The sequence below is a fragment of the Musca autumnalis genome, unplaced genomic scaffold (assembly GCF_047663935.1).
Source record: "Musca autumnalis isolate F117 unplaced genomic scaffold, ASM4766393v1 scaffold_3, whole genome shotgun sequence".
NCBI lineage: Eukaryota > Metazoa > Arthropoda > Insecta > Diptera > Muscidae > Musca > Musca autumnalis.
Genome location: NW_027411866.1, coordinates 35,766,627 through 35,782,144, shown reverse-complemented (window position 1 = coordinate 35,782,144; position 15,518 = coordinate 35,766,627). Strand labels below are relative to the sequence as shown.

The 15,518-nt window shown below is 37.1% G+C and overlaps 1 protein-coding gene across 19 annotated transcripts in view; it reads left to right on the top strand.

Annotated features, from left to right (window-relative positions):
- Nucleotides 1-15,518, top strand: part of LOC141399743 (phosphatidylinositol-3,5-bisphosphate 3-phosphatase MTMR4) — a 102,100-nt gene that overhangs the window by 28,946 nt on the left and 57,636 nt on the right. For 2 of the 19 annotated variants that reach the window (XR_012411925.1, XM_073978995.1), the window contains exon 1: nucleotides 866-1,432. The exons of 16 other annotated variants lie outside the window; for them this stretch is intronic. The gene's annotated coding sequence lies outside the window, so the exon portion shown is untranslated. Of the gene's footprint in view, nucleotides 1-599; nucleotides 1,433-15,518 lie in introns of those variants that run through there. One more of the 19 variants, XM_073979002.1, reaches the window with a different exon arrangement.

Here is a 15,518-nt window from a genome sequence, read left to right as displayed (position 1 = left end):
TGCAAGACATATGCCCAGTATGCGGCATGGGCCCGCACGACACACAACACCTTTTTAACTGCCCCGCCAAACCTACCCACCTACATCCCATCGAAGCAGCCACTTTTCTGGAACTGTAGATAGACCCAGAGCCAGATTGAACAGAGGAACGAACATATAAACATAATAAAAACACTGTTACAACAACAACAACAGTCGTGGATTTTTTAGGAATATTTTTTCAAACACCACAAATTCCTCTATTTATTGTGTAAATAATAATAATGCGTCTGGCCGTGTTTACACAACTTACCCAACTGTCTTTCTCTCTCTCTCTCTCTCTCTCTCTCTCTCTTTCTCAGTTAATTTACAAATCACCAATTCAAAGTCTCACATTACTTTTTATGGTGATGTCGCCTTGCTGTTTGTTTTCATATGGAATCAGCTGTTTTGTAACTGTGATGTATAGACAAATAGTCGGGGGGCAGGCAATTCATATAAACCAGACTCTAGGCCGTCTATACCCCCACGGCATGTTGGGTTGTCTAAACAAACAACAAACGACGACAACCACTACGAGAAATGACTCTTTGGAGACCAAATGATAAAATAAATACTCTGTAGTAGTAGAATCATTCAACAAAAACAATGTGGGGACATTGGAGGATGGATGACTGAGTGGCTGGCTGGCTGGCTGTCTGTTTGTCCACCTTCAACAAAAAACAACAATAACAAACAGACAGACATTTGCAGCAGCAGCCCGAGGAGGCAATACAAATAATAGAGAAATATTGCTGCCACATACCACCACCTACCTAGTCACTTGGTCGTCGTCGTCGTCGCTGGCTTGTTGACGATTGTTTGTCGTCGTTTGCTGCTGTTAGTCAGTGTCATTCGGTCTACATAATTAAACGGTTCCAACACGGCAGCCAGCAGTGTCTCTTTCGCTCTGCGGCAATTGTAGGACTTAATAATTATTGTTTATATGCTCGTCATGTTACCCGGCCATTTGGCTGCCACCGGATAATGTATTGTTTTATTCTCGTTTAATGAAAAACTCCTCCCATGCGGCTTTCGGGCGCGTTATAATCAAATGGTCAATTGCCTATGAAATGTTGCAGTTACTTTATTGTCCTCGGGCATGTTTACACTCGATTTAATTATGTTTACATAAAAAATAGTGGAACACACATACCATCCATAATGTTTTTATTGTTGTTGTCGTTATAAATTTAATGATTCCGACGCCGACGACTGTTCTACAATACGAAGGATATTAAAGAACAAGTGCCGTAATTGTTTTGTCCATAGAAAAACTAAATAAATAAACAAATTCCTCTCGGCAAAGTGTTTGTTTGTGTTTGTGTTTCTGTGCAAATAAACAACAGAGTCAAAGAAAATGTCTATGTGCCGCCGCCGTAGCCGTTGTCAGCCAACATTTCTTCACATTGCGGTAGGTCTGTTTGTGAACGAATTTTTGTTAATATTTCTTCTCTCCCATGTAATTTACATTGTCTCGACGGAGATGGCTATTCCGTTAGTGTACGTTTACATTGTATTGGATTTAGCAAATCTAGTGGGGGAAGTCGTCAATACTTCCCAAAATATGGTCCCTGACTTTTGGAAACTGAAGATGTCTACATTTGTAAGGACATTAATTGAAATATTTTATATTTGTTGAGGAACTGGAACAAGTGTCGTTTAGGGGCACCTCTCGGATCGGTCCGAAATTTTTACCATAGGTAGCCCTTGGGACCCTGATTCCAAAAATATATAATTTTCACACCTTAAGGTTGTTTAGGGGCACCTCTCGGATCAGGCTGAAATTTTTACAATAGATAGCCCTTGGCATCCTGAATACAACGATATATAATTTTCCGGGGGGAAGTCCATACTTCCCGAGATATGGGTCTTAGCATTTCGGAAATTTCGTACGTTCACACCTTTAGGTTGTTTAGGGACACCTCTCGGATCAGGCTGAAATTTTTACAATAGATAGCCCTTGGCAGTCTGAATACAACGATATATAATTTTCCGGGGGGAAGTCCATACTTCCCGAGATATGGGTCTTGACTTTTTTACTTTTATCACCATTATTTTTAAAACCTATGCCGGGGATTTAAGACTTTCTCCTATGGCAGGGTCAAAAGTGGGTTACGCGATCAAAACTCTCTTTTAAATTGAAAGTGTTCTTAAGTAGCCGGCCTTCGGCCGGGAATTTAAGACTTTCTCTTATGGACAGGGTCAAAAGTGGGCTACCCGATCAAAGCTCTCTTTTAAATTGAAAGTGTATTTAAGTAGCCGACCTTCGGCCGGGGATTTAAAACTTTCTCCTATGGACAGGGTCAAAAGTGGGCTACGCGATCAAAACGCGTGCATAAAAGTTCTCTCCATAAGCTTTAAAACGATGCCCCATATTGCTCACGATAGAATTGTAAAATGTTAAGACCCATATCTCGGGAAGTATGGACTTCCCGCCCGGAAAATTATATATCGTTGTATTCATGATGCCAAGGGCTGTCTACTGTAAAAATTTCAGCCCGATCCGAGAGGTGCTCCTAAACAACCTAAAGGTGTGAAAGTAAGAAATTTCCTAAATGTCATTACCCATATCTCGGGAAGTATGGACTTCCCCCCGGAAAATTATATATCGTTGTATTCAGGATGCCAAGGGCTATCTAATTTAAAATTTTCAGCCCGATCCGAGAGTTGCCCCTAAACGACATTTAAGCCGAGGAATTTTTCTATTTCTTCCGTTGGAAAGACCTGTAGACCAACAGGCGTGGATTTTTTAAGGAATATTTTTTCAAAGACCTCCACAACAACAGGCGTGGATTTTTTAAGGAATATTTTTTCAAAGACCTCCACAACAACAGGCGTGGATTTTTTAAGGAATATTTTTTCAAAGACCTCCACAACAACAGGCGTGGATTTTTTAAGGAATATTTTTTCAAAGACCTCCACAACAACAGGCGTGGATTTTTTAAGGAATATTTTTTCAAAGACCTCCACAACAACAGGCGTGGATTTTTTAAGGAATATTTTTTCAAAGACCTCCACAACAACAGGCGTGGATTTTTTAAGGAATATTTTTTCAAAGACCTCCACAACAACAGGCGTGGATTTTTTAAGGAATATTTTTTCAAAGACCTCCACAACAACAGGCGTGGATTTTTTAAGGAATATTTTTTCAAAGACCTCCACAACAACAGGCGTGGATTTTTTAAGGAATATTTTTTCAAAGACCTCCACAACAACAGGCGTGGATTTTTTAAGGAATATTTTTTCAAAGACCTCCACAACAACAGGCGTGGATTTTTTAAGGAATATTTTTTCAAAGACCTCCACAACACCAGGCGTGGATTTTTTAAGGAATATTTTTTCAAAGACCTCCACAACAACAGGCGTGGATTTTTTAATGAATATTTTTTCAAAGACCTCCACAACAACAGGCGTGGATTTTTTAAGGAATATTTTTTCAAAGACCTCCACAACAACAGGCGTGGATTTTTTAAGGAATATTTTTTCAAAGACCTCCACAACAACAGGCGTGGATTTTTTAAGGAATATTTTTTCAAAGACCTCCACAACAACAGGCGTGGATTTTTTAAGTAATATTTTTTCAAAGACCTCCACAACAACAGGCGTGGATTTTTTAAGGAATATTTTTTCAAAGACCTCCACAACAACAGGCGTGGATTTTTTAAGGAATATTTTTTCAAAGACCTCCACAACAACAGGCGTGGATTTTTTAAGGAATATTTTTTCAAACACCTCCACAACAACAGGCGTGGATTTTTTAGGAATATTTTTTCAAAGACCTCCACAACAACAGGCGTGGATTTTTTAAGGAATATTTTTTCAAAGACCTCCACAACAACAGGCGTGGATTTTTTAAGGAATATTTTTTCAAAGACCTCCACAACAACAGGCGTGGATATTTTAAGGAATATTTTTTCAAAGACCTCCACAACAACAGGCGTGGATTTTTTAGGAATATATTTTCAAAGACCTCCACAACAACAGGCGTGGATTTTTTAAGAAATATTTTTTTCCAAGACCTCCACAACAACAGGCGTGGATTTTTTAGGAATATATTTTCAAAGACCTCCACAACAACAGGCGTGGATTTTTTAAGAAATATTTTTTTCCAAGACCTCCACAACAACAGGCGTGGATTTTTTAAGGAATATTTTTTCAAAGACCTCCACAACAACAGGCGTGAATTTTTTAAGGAATATTTTTTCAAAGACCTCCACAACAACAGGCGTGGATTTTTTAGGAATATTTTTTCAAAGACCTCCACAACAACAGGCGTGGATTTTTTAAGGAATATTTTTTCAAAGACCTCCACAACAACAGGCGTGGATTTTTTAGGAATATATTTTCAAAGACCTCCACAACAACAGGCGTGGATTTTTTAGGAATATATTTTCAAAGACCTCCACAACAACAGGCGTGGATTTTTTAAGAAATATTTTTTTCCAAGACCTCCACAACAACAGGCGTGGATTTTTTAGGAATATATTTTCAAAGACCTCCACAACAACAGGCGTGGATTTTTTAAGAAATATTTTTTTCCAAGACCTCCACAACAACAGGCGTGGATTTTTTAAGGAATATTTTTTCAAAGACCTCCACAACAACAGGCGTGGATTTTTTAAGGAATATTTTTTCAAAGACCTGCACAACAACAGGCGTGGATATTTTAAGGAATATTTTTTCAAAGACCTCCACAACAACAGGCGTGAATTTTTTAAGGAATATTTTTTCAAAGACCTGCACAACAACAGGCGTGGATATTTTAAGGAATATTTTTTCAAAGACCTCCACAACAACAGGCGTGGATTTTTTAAGGAATATTTTTTCAAAGACCTCCATAACAACAGGCGTGGATTTTTTAAGGAATATTTTTTCAAAGACCTCCACAACAACAGGCGTGGATTTTTTAAGGAATATTTTTTCAAAGACCTCCACAACAACAGGCGTGGATTTTTTAAGGAATATTTTTTCAAACACCTCCACAACAACAGGCGTGGATTTTTTAAGGAATATTTTTTCAAACACCTCCACAACAACAGGCGTGGATTTTTTAAGAATATTTTTTCAAAGACCTCCACAACAACAGGCGTGGATTTTTTAAGGAATATTTTTTCAAAGACCTCCACAACAACAGGCGTGAATTTTTTAAGGAATATTTTTTCAAAGACCTGCACAACAACAGGCGTGGATATTTTAAGGAATATTTTTTCAAAGACCTCCACAACAACAGGCGTGGATTTTTTAAGGAATATTTTTTCAAAGACCTCCATAACAACAGGCGTGGATTTTTTAAGGAATATTTTTTCAAAGACCTCCACAACAACAGGCGTGGATTTTTTAAGGAATATTTTTTCAAAGACCTCCACAACAACAGGCGTGGATTTTTTAAGGAATATTTTTTCAAAGACCTCCACAACAACAGGCGTGGATTTTTTAAGGAATATTTTTTCAAAGACCTCCATAACAACAGGCGTGGATTTTTTAAGGAATATTTTTTCAAAGACCTCCACAACAACAGGCGTGGATTTTTTAAGGAATATTTTTTCAAAGACCTCCACAACCACAGGCGTGGATTTTTTAAGGAATATTTTTTCAAAGACCTCCACAACAACAGGCGTGGATTTTTTAAGGAATATTTTTTCAAACACCTCCACAACAACAGGCGTGGATTTTTTAGGAATATTTTTTCAAAGACCTCCACAACAACAGGCGTGGATTTTTTAGAAATATTTTTTCAAAGACCTCCACAACAACAGGCGTGGATTTTTTAGGAATATTTTTTCAAAGACCTCCACAACAACAGGCGTGGATTTTTTAGGAATATTTTTTCAAAGACCTCCACAACAACAGGCGTGGATTTTTTAAGGAATATTTTTTCAAAGACCTGCACAACAACAGGCGTGGATTTTTTAAGGAATATTTTTTCAAAGACCTCCACAACAACAGGCGTGGATTTTTTAAGGAATATTTTTTCAAATACCTCCACAACAACAGGCGTGGATTTTTTTAGGAATATTTTTTCAAAGACCTCCACAACAATAGGCGTGGATTTTTTAGGAATATTTTTTCAAAGACCTCCACAACAACAGGCGTGGATTTTTTAGAAATATTTTTTCAAAGACCTCCACAACAACAGGCGTGGATATTTTAAGGAATATTTTTTCAAATACCTCCACAACAACAGGCGTGGATTTTTTAAGGAATATTTTTTCAAAGACCTCCACAACAACAGGCGTGGATTTTTTAAGGAATATTTTTTCAAATACCTCCACAACAACAGGCGTGGATTTTTTAAGGAATATTTTTTCAAAGACCTCCACAACAACAGGCGTGGATTTTTTAGGAATATTTTTTCAAAGACCTCCACAACAACAGGCGTGGATTTTTTAAGGAATATTTTTTCAAAGACCTGCACAACAACATGCGTGGATTTTTTAGGAATATTTTTTCAAAGACCTGCCAACAACAGGCGTGGATTTTTTAGGAATATTTTTTCAAAGACCTCCACAACAACAGGCGTGGATTTTTTAAGGAATATTTTTTCAAAGACCTCCACAACAACAGGCGTGGATTTTTTAAGGAATATTTTTTCAAAGACCTCCACAACAACAGGCGTGGATTTTTTAGGAATATTTTTTCAAAGACCTCCACAACAACAGGCGTGGATTTTTTAAGGAATATTTTTTCAAAGACCTCCACAACAACAGGCGTGGATTTTTTAAGGAATATTTTTTCAAAGACCTCCACAACAACAGGCGTGGATTTTTTAAGGAATATTTTTTCAAAGACCTGCACAACAACAGCCGTGGATTTTTTAGGAATATTTTTTCAAAGACCTGCACAACAACAGCCGTGGATTTTTTAGGAATATTTTTTCAAAGACCTGCACAACAACAGCCGTGGATTTTTTAGAAATATTTTTGGAAGACCTGCAGACCAACATATTTACTTTGCAATTTGGCGCCCAACGTGGGGAATTTCAAAAAATTCTTAGAATGTACTGGAAGACAACTGCGATCATGGAGGGTGCGAATGAAAGAATTCAGGCTATTGCTCGATCTACTTAAGAAAGTGCGCCTCTGAGTCGGGAAAAGTTCTCCCGTGAGCAACTGGAAAGATATCCCTATGACGGATGATATATGATGGACGCTATGATCATCCCATCTCAATCAAATAGAGAGACGTCTTCTTCAGTTGATATTCGTGAAACGCTTTGAGACGGAGTAACCTCACTTTGAAAAGTGTTCGCTACCTATCGAACGGTTTCTGTTCCCTTGTCCGGAGGCAGTCAGCAGTCCAGAAACTGCAATGACCATCCAAGGCCGAAAGCCGGTGGTCTCAAGCTGTTCGGATCCATTGTCCCCAAAAGACATCATCGAACTGCATCAAGTTGGCTCAGATGGGCAGACGTAAAAGAAGCAGGTACACAAGGCCTCAGCAAGTGTAACAGCTCAGCTTGTGATTGCCGCTAAAGCTGCTGAGAAAAATAGGACTTGGAAGGGTTTTTGCAGAAATCTGGTAAACAGAATTTGCATAAATTTGATAAACAGATATTTGCAAGCTCTGTGGTAACAACCATTTCCAGCTCCAAGTCCGAAAAACCGGTGGTCCCAAGTTGTCCGGATCCCTTGCGATCGGTAACGGTGTAAACTTTACTCCACCGTCCCCAAACGACACGATCGGACTCAAAGCTTCAGATATTGTGTGGCTGCCTCGTCTGCGACTGTGACTGGATGGGTTCTGGAACTCCGAATTTGCTGAAATCTGGTAAACAGATAACTGCAAACTCGGTGGCAACAAACAAGTCCAGCTCCTCCGTGAAAATGGAGCTAGTTCTAGTAGCTGATACGACTCACGGTTCATCAACCATTCAGTTAGTAGCCCGAAGACGACCACTTCACAACAGGTGCCATTTCACAACCGATGGACTCAAGCTGTCCGGAGTCCTTGCGTGTACCAATGTTGTTAACTTGACTCCATCGGTCCCAACGACACATCGAACTCGAGCAATTGTGCTCCCGGTCCGAAGTCAGAAAAGCCGTAGGGACGCAGACGAAGCCATCCAAGGACTCAGTTAGTGTGACAACTCCGCCTGCGACTGCCGCTAAAGCTACTGGGGGAGCTGGAAGGAGCTTTTACGAATCGTTGTGCACACAGTGATATGATAGAAGTTTCCCTTGCCCCTCCGCAGATGTTTGTGGAACTACTATATATTATAATACCCCTCAGGCAATTAACTTAAAATATTGCCATTGAATATTTCCATCTCTGACAATTTTTTTATTTCGTTATAACCTCTCTTTACTACCGAATAATTGTGCGACATGATGCCTCCCATTCATAATCGGCATTATTTAGTTCTTACAACTACATATCCTCTGCCTCTTTAGTCTACCCATGGAGGGGGAGAGGATTTCCCTTTCATTTGTAATAGAATTCACATAACCACTTAAAACTGGGCAGACAGACGACGACATGTGTACTTTTTTGCGTATTTTGTGTGTCGTCGTCGTCCTCCGTCGTTGTCGCTTGATTAGTGATTTTTTTCGTTTGTTAGTTTTTGTTGTTTTCTTTTTCAATAAAACCGAGACTACGAGTGCAGCGATTATATGACACAAAAATATTCACAATAAACCAAACTCTTGGTCTTTGTCGGTTTACAAGGCCTTGGGAAATTTCTGCTGTGCTCCTTGTAAAAGAATAAAGAAGTTCCGAGTCAAATTCGAACTAGGTTAACGCCCTTAGTCTTTATTCTTTGCCAGAACTGACAAGGATGCCATGCGGCTTATGTGATCATCAGTTACCAGATCACCTTCAGTCCCTGAAAACACTCCTCAGTCTATAGAATAACAACGTATTTCTTTTAAAATGTTTCGTGAGAAGAAACATTGCAATTTACATTTGCCGCCGAATACTGTGCGCCTCATCGTCAGTATTAAATAATGTGTGTACACCGACGAAGACGACGACATGGTCTGACAGTCGCTGCGTCTGTGTCTGATAAAATATTTGCCGTAGGTACACATAAAAATTGAAAACGAAAGTGTATTTTAATTTATATCGTTTAATATGAAAATATGTACATACGAGTATATCAGCGGCAATCCGCACACACGCGCACACACACACATACATACGGACTTACAAGAATGCATTTATAGATTCCAAAAATATATGTAAATTTTGCATGGCAATTTGTGGAACACTGCCAGCAATTTGAATAGGTATCGCAGGAAGACAAGATAAGCGAAAGAAACCTCTCGCAGATACCTCTCGGAGATAGGAGAAAAGTAGTTGGAACAGAGAGGTAGGGAAGAGATAATGGGTTCCATAGCCACTTATGTCTCCTGTAATAAGTTAACAGGGCTGTGGGATCTGTGGAGGAGAAGTAAGAGAGAGAGAGAGAGATAGAGAGAGGTACAATCACATGGACGCCAGAGAGCCTTGGTTTTTTGACGGTCAGTATAGGACACCGGTTGAGAAGGTAATCAATTGTTTCAGTCTCCTCCACATGTTCACATAGCTTGCACTACTCAATGTTGCTAACCTCCCTCTTACTTGTCATAGATCTAATGCTGCAGTGACCCGTAATGGCCTCTACAACGATACAGGACTTTGATTTACATAGTGTGAGAAAGGGACGCAAATCTACGCCCTGAAATTGCCGGCCAGATTGACTTGCAACCAGGCTCGTCCTACGAAAACCTCATTATTTTCTCTACGTAGAGCTTACCCAGTTTGTCAAGAAAGAAGTAAATCGATAGCTTTATGCTGTCCTTCACCGTATGGTCAGAGGACTGGGAGCCTCGTGTTGGCAGTTCACCAACTGTCTCATTTCCCTCAACATTGCAGTGCCCTGGTGGCACTTAACCGTAATATATCATGTTTTAAAGATAGACCTACAACTTTGAACCGTCTTAGATTTAATGGTGAATAATCTTAAGGCCTTAAGAACAGTCTGGCTATCCACGTATACCGTGACTATCCTATCGGCAAAGTCAGCCATTCCCATTAATAGTTCTAAGACTTTCAGCACTGCAAAAACTTTTACCTGAAAAACACTGTAGTTATCTTTAAGTTTATACGAACTCTTGACGTTCAGTTCTCCTTCTTACACACAAGAGCCCGTCCCTTCTTCCATTAGTTAAGATGGATAAGGTGACAGGTATTGTCTACTCCTTTCAGCGATTATTATCTCTGCTGTGTCAAAGTCCAGGATTGACAAAATGTAGTCGGTTTCACCTTGCAGGTCTGGGTGACTCCTGTGACTTTTCACCAATATGTTTTGGGGCGTTTAGTCGAGGGCTACCTTTGCAGGCCTTTCCAGGTTAAACTCCCTTAAATGTCTGGCGAGCGGTCATCTTTCCTTACAAAGCCGGGTGACTGCTCGACGGACGTTCCACCCTTCTCTTAGCAGCTGGCTGTGAATCTTCGGAAGATCTCAATCGCTTCACACATGCTTTGAGGTTAGTGGACCGTCAGTGGTATCAGCAACCTGATTTCCCACAGCAACATCCTTCCTCGTCGAAACCGGACTATTTGTTTCCCAAATATCTGTTTACCAGATTTTTGAAAACTCGGTCCCCAAAACCCTTCTTGCTCTTGGTTGCCCCAGCAGCTTTAGTGGTAGTCAAAGGTGGAACTGTCAACAGAGCTCCGATTTACTCGAAAAGTTGGGGGAGGTGGTAAGATTTTTTGGGTTCAATTTTTTTTTGGTTGGGGGAGTGTCATGTTTATTTGTGAGTGGGGTAAGTTTTTGTTTGGTAGGGGGAGGATGCAGTTTGCCCCAATCAATTTGCTCGAATTCGAGAAGAATTTCACTTGCGAGTGGAATTCGAGCAAGTATTCGGAGCTCTGACTGTCACACTAGCCGGGGCCTTGTGTGACTGATTTGTCTGTGGATGCCCGCCCCTTTGGACTTTCCGACATTGGACCAGGATCAATTTTGGTGGTGTGCGGCTGTGTCGTTGGGGCGATGAATTAAGGCGGATCCACGTTATCCGTGCGAAGCTAAATCTTTATCCACCATATCCAAATAATGTAAATTGGTTATCCACGTTATCCAAATTGGGTAAATTCATTATCCGCTTTATCCAAATAGAGCAAATTCATTATCCACATTATCCAAATATAGTACATTCATTATCCACGTTATCTAAATGAATTAAATTAATTATCCACGTTATCTAAATGCAGTAAATTCTTTATCAACGTTATCCAAATAAGGTAAATTCATTATCCACGTTATCCTAATACAGTAAATTCATTACCCAAGTTATCCGAATGAAGTAAACTGATTATCCACGTTATCCAAATGAAGTAAATAAATTATCCACGTAATCCAAATGAAGTAAATTCATTATCCGCGATATCCAAATGAAGTAAAATTATTATCCATGTTATCCAAATGAAGTAAATTGATTATCCACGTTATCCACGTAGAGTACATTCATTATACACGTTATCCAAATTAAGTAAATTGATTATCCACATTATACGAATACAGTAAATTCATTATCCATGTTATCCAAACACAGTAAATTCATTATCCTCGTTATCCAAACACAGTAAATTCATTATCCATAGTATCCGACTAAAGTAAATTGATTATCCACGTTAACCAAATGAAGCAAATTGATTATCCACTTTATACAAATGAAGTAAATTGGTAATCCATTTTATCCAAATGGTGTAAATTTTAATCCACATTATCCAAATGAAGTGAAATTATTATTCACGTTATCCAAATGCAGTAAATTCATTATCCACATACAGTAAATTCACTATCCACGTTATCCAAATAAAGTAAATTCATTATCCACGATATTCAAATAAAGTAAATTTATTATCCACGTTATCCAATAAAATAAATTGATTGTCCTCGTTATCCAACTGAAGTAAATTGATTATCCACGTTATACAAAGAAAGTAAGTTGATTATCCACGTTATCCAAATGAAGTAAATTAATTATACACTTTATCCAAATACAGAAATTCATTATCTACGTTACCCAAATACTGTAAATTCATTATCCATGTTATTCAAATGCAGTAAATTCATAATCCACGTTATCCAAATGCAGTAAATTTATTATCCACTTTATCCAAATACTGTAAATTCATTATCCACGTCATCCAAATACTGTTAAGTTCATTATCCAAATATCCAAATACAGTAAATTCATTATCCATGTTATTCAAATGCAGTAAATTCATAATCCACGTTATCCAAATGCAGTAATTTTATTATCCACTTTATCCAAATACTGTAAATTCATTATCCACGTTATCCTAATACTGTACATTCATTATCCACGTTATTCAAATGCAGTCAATTCATTATCCACGATATCCAAATGCAGTCAATTCATTATCCACGTTATCCAAATGCAGTAAATTCACTATCACCGTTATCCAAATACTGTAAGTTCATTATCCACGTAATCCAAATGCAGTAAATTCATTATCCACGTTATCCAAATACTGTAAATTCATTATCCCCGTTATCCAAATACTGTAAATTCATTATCCACGTTATCCAAATGCAGTAAATTCATTATCCACGATATCCAAATGCAGTCAATTCATTATCCACGTTATCCAAATGCAGTAAATTCACTATCACCGTTATCCAAATACAGTAAATGCATTATCCACGTTATCCAAATGCAGTAAATTCATTATCCACGTTATCCAAATACTGTAAATTCATTATCCGCCTTATTGAAATTCAGCAAATTCATTATCCGCCTTATTGAAATTCAGCAAATTCATTATCCACGTTATCCAAATACTGTAAATTCATTATCCACGTTATCCAAATACTGTAAATTCATTATACACGTTATCCAAATACTGTAAATTCATTATCCACGTTATCCAAATGCAGTAAATTCATTATCCACGTTATCCAAATGCATTAAATTCACTATCACCGTTATCCAAATACAGTAAATTCATTATCCACGTTGTCCAAATTCAGCAAATTCACTATCACCGTTATCCAAATACAGTAAATTCATTATCCATGTTATCCAAATACTGTAAATTCATTATCCGCCTTATTCAAATTCAGCAAATTCATTATCCACGTTATCCAAATGCAGTAAATTCATTATCCACGTTATCCAAATGCAGTAAATTCATTATCCACGTTATCCAAATACTGTAAATTCATTATCCACGTTATCCAAATACTGTAAATTCATTATCCACGTTATCCAAATACTGTAAATTCATTATCCACGTTATCCAAATGCAGTAAATTCATTATCCACGTTATCCAAATGCAGTAAATTCACTATCACCGTTATCCAAATACAGTAAATTCATTATCCACGTTATCCAAATTCAGCAAATTCACTATCACCGTTATCCAAATACAGTAAATTCATTATCCACGTTATCCAAATACCGTAAATTCATTATCCGCCTTATTCAAATTCAGCAAATTCGTTATCCACGTTATCCAAATGCAGTAAATTCCAAATGGTGTAAATTTTAATCCACATTATGCAAATGAAGTGAAATTATTATTCATGTTATCCAAATGCAGTAAATTCATTATCCACATACAGTAAATTCACTATCCACGTTATCCAAATAAAATAAATTGTTTATTCACGTTATCCAAATGAAGTAAATTGATTTTTCACGTTACACAAATGCAGTAAATTCATTATCCACGTTATCCACATACAGTAAAGTCACTATCCACGTTATCCAAATAAAGTAAATACATTATACGCATTATACAAATTAAGTAAATTGATTATCTAGTTTGTCTAAACACACTAAATTCATTATCCACGTTATCCACATAAAGTAAATTCATTATCCACCACATCCTAATGATGCAAAGTCATTATCCATTTTATCCAATGAAGTAAATCGATTATCCACGTTGAAATTGAAATTGAAATTGCGAATGAAGATGCTCCTAATCCTATGATCCATGGTGTAGGTCGTCATGCGAATATATTTTATATTTTTTGTTGTTGTTCTTTTATTTTTCTTTTAGTATTTTAAATTTTTCTAGACGCAGACGACCAATAATTTGTTTTGCATTTTTTCTGCAACATTTGGTTTGATTATTTTATTTTGTTGTTGTTGTTATAAAAATACACACATTAAAAATAAAAACAAAAGCATTAAAAATAAACAAGAATATTCAAGGTTAGATAAATTAAAGCTAAAAAAAGCACACAACTTGTGCGATATCAACGCACGCTCTACAAAAAATGCACGGGCACATCAACAAACAAACAAAAGCTTGTTAAAAATTTGTTTGATTGCATTTTGTTATTAATCTAAAAAGAAGCAATAAAAAGCAAAGAAAATTAAATTAATAACACAAAAATACATTTAGATTTGGCTATCAACGAGTCTTGTGACAGGTAATAAATAATGTTTACGACAAACAATTGCCGTTGAGTTCCAAAAAAGGCCTATAATTGTGGCTGTATACATTATTTAAAAATTCACCTTTTTTTTGTATTTCAAAGTTCAATGAATTTAACATACTTCAGCTTATTTGTATACCTATAAAAGGTTCACTGGAAATTCTTTCTCTTCTTCGAGCGTTCTGCTCTATTTAAAGAATTTGAACTTGGGTCTTTCATAATAAAATCCATCCACCAATAATTTATTAGAAACGCCACATTTAGTTTTCTTGGTAATATTGTCATATTGTAAAACAATTAACATTCAATTACAAAAATATTGATTTCCGTTTCCGTCTAACTGACTGCCTGCCTGTTTAGCTGGCTGGCTGTGTTTACTTGGAAAAGTCCATTAAAATGTTTATTGTTTGTCTTTTGGAATTTTATTTCACGCAACAACATAAAAATGCTGCATTGTCAGTCATCCCCCAGTTTTGTTAGTTTTTCTTGTTTTTGTTATTGTTGTTCAGGTCGTCGTCGTCATTATTAGCATCATAATCATCATCATCAGCACCACTGTCACCGTCATAGTAACCAGTCATTTATTTTATGTCATTTCGTTTTTTACGATTACCAAATGTCGACTATTTCGGGTGGGTCAGTTTGGATGAAAAGGGTGTTCCATGTTGGAATTGAAAAAAAATGAGACAGTAATTGAAAATCCTTTATCCACGTGAGGATATTACGTTATCCAAATGAGGCAAGATAAATATCCACGTTGTCCAAATAAACTAAATCCATTATCCATGTTATCCAAAATGCAGTAAATTCATTATCCGTGATATTCAAATAAAGTAAACATATTATCCACGTTATCCAAATGCAGTAAATTCATTATCCACGATATCCAAATGCAGTAAATTCATTATCCACGTTATCCAAATGCATTAAATTCATCATCCACGTTATCCAAATACAGTAAATTCATTATCCACGTTATCCAAATACTGTAAATTCATTATCCACGGTGTCCAAATGAAGTAAATCCATTTCAAATACCGTATATTCATTATCCACGTTATCCAAATACTGTAAATTCATTATCCACGATATCCA